At 34.2% G+C, this 15404-nt stretch overlaps 1 long non-coding RNA gene across 1 annotated transcript; it reads left to right on the top strand.

The window, feature by feature from the left end:
• The first annotated feature begins 296 nt into the window (after positions 1-296).
• LOC149224677 (uncharacterized) lies at positions 297-916 on the top strand. The gene is made up of 3 exons (XR_016249094.1): positions 297-313; positions 427-633; positions 770-916. It is a non-coding gene; the product is annotated as an uncharacterized LOC149224677 (long non-coding RNA).
• The last annotated feature ends 14488 nt before the right edge of the window (positions 917-15404 follow it).

The following is a 15404-nucleotide window of genomic DNA, read 5'->3' as shown; positions in this document are numbered from 1 at the left end:
TGCTACTGAAGCGAAGCTTCTAGTTGGCCAAGGAATTTGTGTTACAGATTTCAAGGTCTCTGCTAAGACAGTCTACGACCATGGAGATTGTTCGTGTATACTTGTTTTGCATGGGAAGAGCATATTGGAACCAACTCCACCTATCTGTATGGAATACAGATTTGTTCCCACGACAACTATTAACCAGCTCACCAGCACAACAGCTGGGTTTGCAATCGGCACAGTTGCCGGTGTTGTAACAACAGCGAAAGAAATACCTGGTCAATATGTCCTAACTATCAAGGACGGCCCAGCTCAAAAAGACAAAGCCACGGTATATACGAATTCAACCATTTATTCTTTTTAACATTTAAATCATCTATACATTTTAAGTAACCGTTTACTTAAAAGCAATTACATTTAACACTAGTACATTTTGCAACGCAGGTCTATCTTTTCAATACATTTAAGCCAATTTTCAAATCCATCCAACAACAAATTTCGAAACAAGAAGCACCAATGGTCCTGTTTCGAAATGTTGCCCGAGGCAAAGAACGTGGCTCATTACGGACATGCAAATCTACATTCATTACACCCGTTACTTCAGACAGGGTACTTGGAGACCTGAGAAAACTACTTGCCTCAACAACAAAGGTCCTCTCATACTCCACAAAATATATATTATAAATCTTTATTTCCTCTTCTCCTAAATCACGCACGTTCATTTAACAGCCTTTTAGCATTTTTATTACAATATCTAATGCTAGGCTTGTACTGAAACATGGACCAGGTTAAAGGTATGCTGACTATAGCAGACATACACGCAGAACCCTTTGTTATAATCTGTAACAATTGCTCTCTGCCCGCCGATACATTTGGAACAGTTATCATGGACCAACTTAACTGTTCTACATGCAAACAGCTAACTACATATCGACGCAGTTTGCAATTGAATTGCACAATCAAAACAGAGGGAAATGTTCAATACAAATGCATCCTAAAGGAAAGTTTACTGCTCGAACTGTGTCCATCGTTAACAGGACTGACGTATGAAAAATATCTCGAAGACATTGGTGACGTTACATACAGTTTGCGAGATTTCCATGTACACAGCAACTTCCTGTTGGATAGTTCGGATGTCATTGTCCGGACAGATTGACACATTTTATCCTCTGTAGGGTGTCACTTTCTCTAGTCTACGAGTTCATATTTGCTGGAAGCTTGGAATACCATCTTCATAGTATTGTTATATCTGTCTTTATTATTATTTGAACATAAGAACTCTTCCTCTGGGCATTTTAGTTTCTGTTGGGCTGAAAACTTCGGATTACCATCTTCATGCTACTGTTATACCTGTAGTTACTCTTCCTTTGGGCATTTATTTTCTACTGGAATGAAAAGAAAGAAAGCTCCTTATTGTTTAACGGCAGAAGTTTGTCATGCCATTGGCAACTCAATGTTTTGAACTCTTGTATCAGTTGAATTCACTTAATATCCACTTGAAACATTTTTTGTACTACTATTTGATCTGAATGACTATGCTGACTGCTTTCTAACAAATATTTTGGAGAAGCCTGAATGAAGGCTATGAATTTCAATTAGACTAGCAAAGAGTTCCTGCTACCCAAAAACTACTCATGTCTCTTGCTTTTTAGTGTGCATATGCATGCAATTTTATCTCTATATTCGTTACTCTGTAGACATGCTAAAGTGAACACTATTCCAAATCAATACCACACAGATGAAAAACTCACAACCTATAGCAGAGGAAAAATTAAACATAGATCATGTGCTGCGAGAAGACCAATGCCATATAATAACTGATGTTGGCTTCTAAATTGACCAATGGCCTCAGGGCCGCATTGGTCAAGCATTTACTGATTTTTACTTAAGACAAATCTAACTATATTTCAGTCTTATTCTGTCTGAATGACTAGTGTTCATCAGCTTATACCAGAATTCATAATCCAATCGATACAGTAAGCAATAGTACTATTCAATTCCAAACACATCCCAAGCAAAGACATAAGTTTTATAAAGGGAAAGGCATCTAGATCGAGGAAATTACCCATTGTTAAAAAAAGTAACAAGATACTGATCTGCTAGATCTACGAATCTGTTACCATAATGCAGTTAGTGCTCTCCAATTGCTTCTAGCATGAATGCCAATCTAGGTGATACAGAATGGTGCATGCTGAACATCAGGCACTAGATCATCTTGTGTGTTCCTGAGTTGATTAGGTACAAGTATCATGCGGCAATCAAATGGAGGATTTCTTATACTACTTGAAAATCTTCATTCTTGACACATTACAAGCAAAAAGAATGCTATTATTTGGCAGACCTAGGCAAATAGTAAGTGGATTACTTCTGTATGCCATCGTAAAGACCATCTATTCTTATGCATGTTCGTATGGGCTTCATATAGAGTTTAGTTTAACAGTTCTTCTTGTTGAAACTTCTGAGAGGATCCCTTTCTCATTATTAATGCTATTTCCTATTCACTGATTTTATTTTGTTTTTGTTTTCTTTCGATGTATGTTTTCTATCATACTTTTTTAAACTTGTTTTTGGTCCTTAGTCAGACACATCCTAATTCATGATTGCTTACAAATGATGTTCAGAATCAGAGGATTTTGTACCGGCTGTTCCAGTTGCTGCTAAAGAGAAACCAAAAAGTGTGTGGGATGAAGAGGCTTTGGTCCTTAGTCAGACACATCCTAATTCATGATTGCTTACAAATGATGTTCAGAATCAGAGGATTCTGTACCGGCTGTTCCAGTTGCTGCTAAAGAGAAACCAAAAAGTGTGTGGGATGAAGAGGATGCTGAATGGTAAAATTCCAAAGGTCAGTCACAAGGTTTGCTGTTAAAATTTTTGTATTTATTCCATATTCGGGGTTTAATCTTGTTGAGATCATAAGAGGACAGTGGATCTATTTTGATCTCTTCAACAAACCCTAATCCAGTAGTAGTGCAAACAGCTTCTTGCTCATCATAGGGTCCGGTTTCAGGGTCCGGTTTCATCTTAGTAGTACCATTGCTCATCGCTTATTCGCTTGGTACAGGAGACAACAACTGTACATTGTGGTTTCTATAGTGAACGTGGATGCCTGTTGTCTCAACCTGCACATTTGGTGGAGGAGATGATCTTTACCAACCTATTGGCATGTTACAAACATCATTAAAAAAGGTTTGTATTTATAACTCTCAAGTTATTCTGATTTGCTATTAAATCAGAGTAGTTACTTATGCCTACAGATCATATTTAATCTACCGCTTCCATATGCCATTTGCTCCCCATGTCACATCGATATGCCCTACCGCTTCCATATGCCATTTGCTCCCCATGTCAGATCGATATGCCCATCATTAAATACTGATCATATTTAATCTACCGCCACAGACTCAAAGGGGCACCTAATTTCGCATTTACTACTGCCGCCACATCCATCATTCCATATGCCATTTCAACCCCATGTCAGATCGATATGCCCATCATTAAATACTGCCCTGATCCAATATGATCTTCAAGATTATTTCTGCACCTAGATATTGACATAGATCTCCTCTCGCACCCAATCTACCACCAAGATTTCCCGATGTCAGATACATCACTTCTACCGCCAAATACATCATTCCATATCCCATTCGCTCCCCATGTCTTATCGACCACTTAATTGCACCTCAAGTATTTTAGCACCATTCACACTTAAAACCACCTTACAAACACGTTGAACTTTTGTATAAATTGGCCTCCTCTGCACCTGGATATTCACATACACCTCCCCGCTTCACATAACATGGAATCCATTAGCATAAGCCAACTTACTGAACTCATAGCATTATTTCTCTTAGCACTTATTCTCATGACTCTTCTGATCATTGACATCGTAAAAGTCGAAAGACAAAGGAAAAAGAAACCAAAAAAAAATTAACATCTCTTTTGGATTATCTTACGCATTGTCTTATTTCCCCGCTTCTTTCTCTATTACAGGTGTACAACGGATGCTTCAAATATGCATTTGGATCCGCCATCACCGTCTCTGCTCAACTGCAGACATCATGTATCTCTCGGCCTACAGTGAATGTCCGTGTCCTAATAACTTCATAAGTTAGATAAGAACTTGAATCAGTTCGACTGCAGTGTGTAATAGTTTTGTCATTAAGGCTTTTGCCTACCTTTTGCTCTTAGGAAAGCAACTCGATGCAGCAAAAATCAATGTTAATGGGTGACACTTCTGGTATACAGAAGCTGCATTTTGCTTCTTAAAAACTCAGTTCCTTCCAATACTGTAAAGGTTTATATTAATATTAAGTTCTAGTTAATTTTCTTAATTATTCACATAATTAACAACGTCATTCTCATTGTTTAGAAATTTGTTTTATTCATTAAAATTTTCAAGCACTTCACTTTCGGATGCACAGTAATTTGAACCTGCAGGAAAAGAAAAAAAACCGAACGGCTGTCAACGTCCTAATGATTACAGCATAAGCTGACTAAAGCGTAGAAAAACACTGAAATCAGATTACAGTTTTTGTTAGTTTCTCAGTCCCAGAGCGTGAAAGGTTCATGTTCGTCCAAACTGCAAAACCCGCATGTTTCCTCCCCTTGATTAAATGACACAATCTGATTGGCCTCCACTTCTGGCAGCGTTTCTTCCAGGCAGTTGGATTCATGTACTAATGGGGGAGCCTCTAGGCCACCTGCTATTAGCTCTCCGATTGCTGATCCCTCCACAAGTAGCTCTGGTGACGCATAGCTCTGGTGAGGCATTAACGGCAGCAGTAGCATGAATTATTTCGTGAAGCCCTGGCAATGGGGGCCAATCTCCTAGATATGGTACTTATGCTACCTATCCCTTATGCTATGTAGCTGGCTGGCTTTCTAGCTTTCAGGTTATGGGTCTGGATCGAACAGCTACTAGAGAACCAGCAACAAATCCAGTGCAGCTAGAGAACCAGCAACAGATCCAACAGATCCAGTGCAGCTAGAGAACCAGCAACAGATCCAGTGCAGCTACTGTCAGACAGGCTCCACTTCATGCAGGGACTCGCTGCGTCGCAGCTTCCCTTGTTTAAGATTTTGAATTGTAATGGGAAACGCTTAAAAGATATTTCTTTGAAAAATCTTGTAATGGAAACGCTTAAAGGATATTTCTTTGAAAAATCTTACTTAAAATTGTGTTAAATGTGTTAAATTCAAACCTAAATTATAAATTAGTTGAATAATTTTTTGAACATTATATAGTTTATAAATCTATATTTTAAATTTAAAAAGTTTTTAGAAATTCAAACATAAATTATAACTTAGTTGAATAATATTTGAAACTTATACATTTTAAAAGTTTTTAAAAAATTATTTAGATAAAATTATTTAAGATTATATTAAAAAATAATATGCGAAAAAAAACATATAAATTCTTTAATAAAAATAATATTATTAGATAATATATAATTTAAATGATTTAAGAATTAAAGAACATGTATTTTCTTAATAGTTAAATTTAAAGAAATTAAATACATATACTTTTGCAATTAAGTGGGCGTGATTGGGGTGGTAGGGACTCCACAAGTAGCTCTGGTGACGCATAGCTCTGGTGAGGCATTAACGGCAGCAGTAGCATGAATTATTTCGTGAAGCCCTGGCAATGGGGGCCAATCTCCTAGATATGGTACTTATGCTACCTATCCCTTATGCTATGTAGCTGGCTGGCTTTCTAGCTTTCAGGTTATGGGTCTGGATCAAACAACTACTAGAGAACCAGCAACAGATCCAGTGCAGCTAGAGAACCAGCAACAGATCCAACAGATCCAGTGCAGCTAGAGAACCAGCAACAGATCCAGTGCAGCTACTGTCAGACAGGGTCCACTTCACGCAGGGACTCGCTGCGTCGCAGCTTCCCTTGTTTAAGATTTTGAATTGTAATGGGAAATGCTTAAAAGATATTTCTTTGAAAAATCTTGTAATGGAAACGCTTAAAGGATATTTCTTTGAAAAATATTACTTAAAATTGTGTTAAATGTGTTAAATTCAAACCTAAATTATAAATTAGTTGAATAATTTTTTGAACATTATATAGTTTATAAATCTATATTTTAAATTTAAAAAGTTTTTAAAAATTCAAACATAAATTATAACTTAGTTGAATAATATTTGAAACTTATACATTTTAAAAGTTTTTAAAAAATTATTTAGATAAAATTATTTAAGATTATATAAAAAAATAATATGCGAAAAAAAACATATAAATTCTTTAATAAAAATAATATTATTAGATAATATATAATTTAAATGATTTAAGAATTAAAGAATATGTATTTTCTTAATAGTTAAATTTAAAGAAATTAAATACATATACTTTTGCAATTAAGTGGGCGTGATTGGGGTGGTAGGGAGAAGTTGTTATTATCTTCCTCAATGAAATTCTAATTCCATTGAATTTACTAATTATGCATGCTTTTAATAATAATATAACATAAACATTTTGTAAGGTTTCTATCAATATAGATTTTTTTTTACATTAAAAAAAAAAGAATTAATCATACAACTACTAATAATAAATAAATTATTAAATATAATAAAATTATATAAGCTTTTAATAACAATATGAGATAAACCTTGTGTAAGGTTTATGTTCCACATAATATGGACACCATGTACACCTCATAATTAATTGCCACCACCTCTCTCCATAATCAACAATGACATGGGAGTTCAAAATCATTTAGATAATACAGATAACATGAAGAGTGTTAATTCCTTTTATCTAACATAGAGAAGGAATTTCAAGATGGTTGTGGTAGCATAAGATTATAATTACAGCCTTTCTTCTCAATGCTGGATACAATCATGGTTTCTGGACAGGTCAATTCCTAAACTTACACCTATTTTTTTCTATTAATATCATGAGTAAGTTTCCTTTTTATAACTCATTCCTTTTATCTTCATGCTTATTTTGATCTATTAACATCATGAGTAAGTTTCCTTTTTATAACTCATTCCTTTTCTCTTCAACTTTCAAACTTAACTCTCATTAGGTTCTAGTTTTCAAGTTTTCAAGTATGTCTCCCCTTGCTCGTCTCAATATCATACATTTATTCATATTTCTTAGTTCTATTATGCCCTCAACACCTACAACCTCAATCATTTATTCTTATTTCTTAGTTCTATTATGCCCTCAACACCTACAACCTCAATCATTTATTCTTATTTCTTAGTTCTATTATGCCCTCAACACCTACAACCTCAATCATGGGTTGGAAACTCCAAATTTCACTATTTCATTTTTTTGTTGGTCACTCCCACGTGCTCATATACATGTGTCCCCTATCCCACTACATCGATCACTTATTGTATTTGAAAAAATGCCCCATCCTAGTACTTCCTACAATCATCATAGAAACCAAGGCCAAGTATTCTCCTCATGCATGAGAGCATATGCACACACAAAAGAATCTACAACACATTATTGGAAGAATACCTCCAAGGAAGCTAAGTGGAAATTTAAATTGTTGAAAATGAAGTAAAATTGAATAGTAAAAAAAGAAAAATAAAATACAAAGGTTGAGGAGAATGTAGGGTAGTGGATTCAAAATTTGGGTAATACTACCGTATATGTAGATGGTATATTTCTACTAGCAATTCAAAGCTATTATTGGTAAATTCTTAGTATAGAGAAATGTTGGTAAAGTCTTAGTAGAAAGTAGTGAAGCCCAATAAAAGATTCTCCTATACTAATATGTAACTACAAGTTAGCTCATTGTTTTGGGCCACAATCAATCAACTACAAGTTATCTCATTGTTTTGGGCCACAATCAATCACTTTTTCCAGTACAATTCCTCAACTATAAAAAAGGAAAAGACTTTACACAAGAAAATGATAGATTAAGAATTCTCTAACAAGAAGTAAGAGGAGCAAGTACCCTTGTGTGTTAACTTGCACCACTACCACTCCCAGAGTGGTTAGAGATGTCAAATTACTCCTCATCCAGTATCTACTTACAACCCACGTTACAATATTTGGTATGTAAATTTTTGTTCTTCCTTTTTTTTTTTCTCTCTAATTAAATGTGAAATTGGAGGACTCGCTGAGGGAAGAATTTTATTAAAATGACATATGTCGATTTCCAAATCAAATCATCAAGAGTTTGTCAACTATAGTTAGTGAATGCTTGGCTTCTTGCTAAATGGACTCTTAATTAGTTTTCATTTCTTATATATATATATATATATATATATATAAGTTATTATTATTTTTATTTTAATTTAATTAAAAAAAAAGATTATTGAGTAATACATTATATAGTAACTAATACTTGTAGCTTAGTTTAAATATAGCAAAATTAAAATAAATGAAAAGAAGATGTGCTCAAATTATGTCTCTGGCACTTAGTTTAAAAACATAAAGATTTAATCAACAATTTATATTATTTTATCTTTGAAGTTCATAAATCTACTCAAAATGTTACCTACAATAAAATATATTAGTAAGCTTATTATTAGGGAAATTGAAACTTCTTCCCTATGTTGAAAAGGAATAAAATATAGAAAAATACATTTTCACCCTCTTAATTCAATAATTTGATTCACTATACAATAATGATAATATTTAATAAAATAAGGTTAAATATTAAGTACTATAATATTTAATAAAATAAGGTTAAATATTAAGTAATATTAATATAAACATGTGTTTGTTAATGTTTAATAATTTGTTTTAGAAAGAGGTCTGATATACATGCATATTTTTATATAGAAATAAATATAATAATTATAACATGTATTTGTTAATATTTATTCCTTTGAGTTAGAAACAGATTTTATATATATAGTTGGGTAATAATTATAACATGTTTGATAGTTTTTTAAAAAATAAGTTTTACATATATATTTTTTATTAAGAATATCTATGTAAATATAATGCTAGTAAAAATTATGATATCTAGAAATATAATTTGATTTTTAATATTTTTGTTTTATAATGTTAAATGTACTTAAATTTTTTAATAAAACAATTTCATCTGAACTTTAATTTTTTATTTTATTTTATTAATAAATTGACTTTTAAAAATATTAAATAAATATTAATTTGATTTTTAATTTGTTTTATGTAAAAATCGAGCTGGTGGACATTTGGAATTCACTGTTGTGTGAAGAATGATATACGGCATTTGGAATAGGTGGAGGAGGGTAGGTAATCTGTCTTCCCATTATGCTTTAGTTAATAACACTACTTTAGAGTGTGTGAAACAACATCCCTCACCTACGCGAGAGGGAGTTGGACAGTCTCGGGGATTCATGGTGTCCGTGATAGGGTGGTTAAGTAGTGTCGAACTTACCGCAGTTTGGATGGTATTAGGCTTTCTGTGGGAATGTGAAATTGTTTAGTGTGGGTCTAGTGGGGGACCTCCAACTATCACTCCTCCTATAGGATTAGTAAGGTAACATCACTCTCCTTGCCATTCTAGGTGAATCTTTATTTTTCCTTCTTTGGCCGAAGGGAGTGCTGGTTGAGAAGCGATTGGTATTGGGTGTAGGTGTCTTGGTTCTGGATATATTCTTGCCTAGGTATTTCAAGTGGTGGTGCTTTGGTTCCCTATGTAAGGTGGTTGGCGGTTTTTCCAACCGTGCCAAGGTTTCTAGTGGTGGTAATTTTGCTCTGGTTGAGCCTCTGGTGTAGGCTATATATTAGTTCTTCATCATCGGATTTGTTTGGTTTTTCTTTCTTAGGACCACCGGATGAAGAATTTCTTTCAAGGAAGCCCAGTGGCTTTGTCGATAGTTGGGTTTCTAGGAGACTGGGTGTTCGACCTTCCTTGTTTTTAGCTATGAGGTTCTCTTTTGGATTCTCCAGGTGAGGGGTCGTTTAGTAGTGTTGGCTTGGGTTTGTGATAGATTTGTGTCGAATTTTGATAGTGGAGACCTGTGGGGCTGGGTCATTTCGCCTATTATGACTATGGTGTGGATGCAGGGACTTCAATGGGAGTCAGTTGGCTGGTAGGGTGTGTTGCTATTGGTGGCATGGTTCAGGGTTTGACTGGGTGGACATTGGCGACGAAATGGGTTTGTCACGGGCGTCTCGGTTTTGGTTGGGCTTTCAAGATGAAGCTAGTTCCACAATCCTCGAGAAATCCTTTGCTGGAGAAGACGAAATCGTCTCAGCTCAAAGAGGGGACAACCGAGCTTGCTGGAGCCTGGGGTGGTGGTGTGGGTGTCGGTGTTGATGACAATAGTCATTGTGTGGGTACTTTGTGAGGCAAAGCTCGTGGGGGTCGTGGAGCATGCAGTGGAAGAATATCGTTGGTCGATTCTTTGGGTAGCAGGGGTGGCAGGATCCTAGCACATAGTGGCGGTGGAGTAGGAAGCAGAAGCAGGGTATAGGTCATGGACAAGATCCAAGTTCATGGGGCCAAAGCAGCAGGATGGGAAACGTGGGGTCGATTGGACGTGTAGTTGTTGGTCAAAACAAGAGAACTTTAGCATAATAGGACATGTTCCAATCTATCATGGACACATTGGAATCTCTTGATAAGGTTAGGAGAGAAGAACACGACGCAGTTGTAGCCATGCTGGATCAAATGCATTACTTTCAATGCCACGTCCGTGAGAGAATTGTGGTTGTTTGGCGTGGTCAGAATCTAGTGGCAGAGAAGCTAAAGAAGCTAGAAACATGGGTTGCTCTCTTTGAGCAACATGTCCACTGTTTATACCACCCACCTCCTCCTCTAGGAATGGGGCCAAACAATCTTGCTTCTATCATTTCTGATAACTGATCATAGTAAAATGTGTCTTTCTAGTTTTTTTTGTTTTTTGGTGTGTAAGGCTTATCAAGTTGTGAACCTCTTAATTAGGTATTTTGCTCTTTTTTTTTATAGCATGGTAATAGCATTGGTCAACAAATCCGGGGGTGAGGCCACATGCATTTTGACATCTATGTACATATCTTTTGATTAATGAGGAAGCTTTGACTTATATATATATATATATATATATATATATATATATATATATAGATATATATCATTTCAAAGGGAATAAAGAGAATTGTATTTTATTAAAACCCCATATATCTATATATATATATATATATATATATGGGGGATTTTAATAAAACTAAAAATAATAATATTTTTATATAGAGAGATGTAAAATTTAAATATAAGATAAATAATATTATTGAGAATTAATATAGATTCATTTTAATTGTGCATTTACTGAGTGAGAATGGGAAATGAATCAAATCTCTAGAAATACAAACTTTTCCTCAAATTTTACACTCAAAATTTGTTTACATCTTAGTAAATTTGAAGGTAAAATAAATCTATATTAATTATTATAAAATACTTGATTGTTGAATAAAATAATAATAATAAAACTTTATTGAAATTTAATATAATATTAATATTTAAATATTAATTAATATAAAAAACTTAATTGTTAATAAAAAAATAATAATAAAACTTTTTTGAAATTTAATTCAATTTTTTTTTATTTTATTTTTCTATATAATACTACCTAATCACCCATGGGGATTTGAACCGGTGACCTATCGCAAAAAATGCCTTAACAATACACCCATTCAACCCAATGAACGAAATTTAATTCAATATTAATATTTTAAAAACTTTTATTTATATATTTGAATAAAGATATTAATATATGTCATTTATAATAACAATCTTTAGTATATAAAATTATAAAATCTAAACTCACCCAAATTATTATTACATTTTATTTATATAATATTAAATTATTATAATGTAATTATATTTTTCAACTTTTCGCTTTTAAATTTTATACCAAAAAAATCCGATAATATATTCGAATACCGTTTTCACATGCTTTTTAAGAAAAGTCCTTATCTCCCAAAAAGATATGTCTAAAATTTATATATCATTATCGATTACTTTTTTACGTGTCTTTGTAAAATAAGCTTATCATTAAATTAAAAATACCTGAAGTACCGGGAATTTATACATTATTACTGATTATTTTATGATTCAATAAAATGTTTTTTCAAGAATATTTATAAATTCTTTTAAATTGAAATATTAATAAATAACAATAAAACTAAATAAAAAATATATACTAGTAAAATGTTCTTCATGACGGATGCTTATGAATTGTAAAACCTGACAATGATATACCCAACTTTTATTAGTTTTTTTATTAATACACGTTTTATACTACGTTTAAGTTAAGAATGAAAGACAATACACCTGCTTTATATGGTTTCAAAAGTACATAAAACCATGGTCATGATTTTAGTTATCACTCCAATATACTTAATTTAGATTTGATTTGCTTTCTCAAAATTTATGTGAAAATGAGATATGTTTTTAGTCCATGCCATTGTCATTTCGCAATGGTATGGGACTATAGTAATCGAAAAGATGGATTTTAACATTTATTAGTCTTGCTTACTATGACAAATGACAAGTTACATTATGAATAATCAAATTTTTTAAAACCAATGAGTTTGATCATTTTATTTAGTCTCTTCTAGAGGCGGGAGGCTAAAAACATAAGTTATATTCAGGTTTTCCCTTCGCATTTGGAAATATTTTTCTTAGCAGAGTAAACTAATGCGAGCATTAGTTTAAAAAATTAAATGTTATAATAATTGAATTAAATTACCGAACGTCTTCCACTGTTGTCTGCATGTCCGTCTACCACCGCTGTCTGCATCTCCATCTGCGAAGGCTTCTGTCTAGTGCGCGTGCCACCGCTTCAATCTAGGTGCCATATCATACACTGTAACAGTTGTCCCTTTCACCAGATTGCATGGGAGATTTTTCCATAAGCCAAAGTCCTTGAGTCTTCTGCATCATAAGGAAGATAATGAAGATGAGCTAATCTACGGTGTCTTGTCTGGCAGGAAGATTACAAGAAGTCCTTCAGTTGCCTGTGAAACTTGAGGTCAAGGCTATGGAGTAGGAAATACATAAACAACAATTACTAGGAAATACAGAAACAACAATTACTTCACATTTATGGGTGGTACGGAAAAACAGTGGAGCAACAAGTAAGAAACAACTTTGCATTCTTTGCCATCATTTCCTACACAATCAATTCGAATTCACTCTTTGTGATCATTTCTTCATTCTGCATTCACTCTTTGTCATCATTTCCTGCACACTCCATAGTCAATTTTAGCACAGTCAATTTACATTTATGAGTCACTAAATTATCTAGTAATGTATCAAATTATGCAGAAAGGTTTTTCCTCAAACTGAGAGATATAATCAGAATTCGGTTAGATATAGAAGTCATTGGTGTAAGGTTATTCCTGTTATGAATTTAAATATTTGTGCTAAATATATGGTTAATTGAAATTTGATAAATATGTTGACTCGTAACTGTATTATGCTAAGTCAACCTGGCGGACATATTGATCTGCGGTAGCTGGGAATATGAGTAAAATATCAAAACATGAAAGCAAAGCAAAAAGAAAAAGAGGTTGGGATATCGAGCGAAAGGGCTGGGAGAAAGAAGGGGCTAGATGATATTCTCATGTTAATCCATGTAGTGAAGGGTCCTGCAACTGACATGCACTTATCCCACTGAGCTACGGTTATTACGATATGAACAATTGGCAAGATCTACACAGTACGAAATTAGATTTTCAATAGAACGGTCTGGATTTGGGCCAAGGGTAACTGCCTCCCTTCCAAACTTTTAGAGATTTGTAATTGATCTGCTCTGTTATTGATTTCAAACAGACTCTTACCATACTTTGCCTGATAGTTATCAAGCACACACAAGCAGTGCTCCCGGCAAGCGATATCGATCCATAAACAAGAAGGCCAGTGTATCAGTATTCGTGGACGGCTTCAGACAGACCGATTTAATAGGCTTTAACTAAATAGAAATGGGCATATAGAGAAATTCCTGCACTCAAAACTACAGGAAGGGAAGTCGTAAATAAGCAACAAGAGATGAGCTAAAGCAAGAATAAGGGGCATGCCCGAGGCTTAAAGGAAATACTGACTGCACATCTTGGGCATTGTATATGTCCTCCATGAATTTCTTATAGAAGAATTGCTCATATTTACTGAATTTGAGAAGACTATAGCATAACCCTCTTCAATATTAAAGGTAATGTGTCGTCCAATTAACTGTTTCTGAGGCCACCTTCTTAAAAATCTTGTATTAAAAGTTGCAGGTAAAGCCACAACCTGTGATGGTAGCCACAAAATCCATGGCACCCATCTCCAGATGAAGCCGCTTTCCCAAAAAACTTTCTCTTTCTCAAAAATCTTCTAATAAAAATTGCCAAATTTACTAGTAATTCAAAAACTAGTAGAACCACTACTCATATGCCTTCTATGTCATAGGTAGTTATGGATTAGTGGCTGAAGCAGCTTAAGATCAGGACTCACTAGCAGCATACCTATTACCTCGATCTGTTCCCTTGCCCTCCGCAAATAAACTGGCCTATTGTGTGGAATATTGAACTTAAGAAGTTGTGCTTATCCACCACTACCTACACCAGCAGCAGTAGAAGAGCTAACAAGAGAACCAGCGGCAAGACCAAATTTCCTCTTTTAAATCACCATTTAAAAATGAAAATTTAACATCAAGTTGGTGTAATTCCCAATTACATTTAGTAGCTAAAGCAATAAGCATTCTGATTGTATTTAGCTTTGCTACAGGTGCAAAAGTATCATCAAAATCTATACCTTCCTGCTGTGAATATCCTTTTGCAACCAGCCTAGCTTTTAACTTCTCTATGCTTCCGTCTGCATTCATTTTTGGTTTAAACAACCATTTACATCCTATGGGTGTTTTATTCTTAGGCAGCTCAACTAAATCCCAAGTATCATTTCTAAGAATTGATTCCATCTCTTCATTCATTGCAGCTCTCTATTCCTTTAATTGACTAGCTTCTTTGTAATTAGAGGGTTCTACAATGTTCAAAACCTTTGACATCAAAGCATAGTTTCTCAATTTTAATGGTAATTGAGTCTTCCTACCTGATCTCCTTGGTAGGGGACTTACCTCAAATTTGTTTTCTTCTGCTATAACTGGGCTTGCATTATCACCTTCTTTTTGTTCTTCATTTTGCTCTTCTTTCTGCTCCTGCTCTCTTTCATCCTCGCTGCTTTCCTCCAACAACAATGGAATGTGCCAATCATCACCAACGTCATCTTTCCCTTCCTGTACCTATTCATGAAACACTACATCCCTGCTTGCAAATGTCTTACAAGACTCATGATTGAATAATTTATATGCTTTCAATTCTGTGCCATAACCAACAAAGATGCATTTAACTGCTTTAGGGTCTAATTTCTTCCTATCAGCTTTGGGTATATGGGCAAATGCTTTTGACCCAAATACTCTTAGATGGTTTACTTCTGGTTTAAATCCATATAGAGCTTCAAAAGGGGTTTTGAAGCCAAGATACCTGGTAGGACTTCTAT

Source organism: Pinus tabuliformis, chromosome Q, assembly GCF_031772625.1.
Source record: "Pinus tabuliformis cultivar Carrire ecotype Pingquan chromosome Q, CPIR1, whole genome shotgun sequence".
Classification (NCBI taxonomy): domain Eukaryota; kingdom Viridiplantae; phylum Streptophyta; class Pinopsida; order Pinales; family Pinaceae; genus Pinus; species Pinus tabuliformis.
Note: the sequence above shows the minus strand (reverse complement) of the source record. Positions and strands in the feature narration are given on the sequence as shown.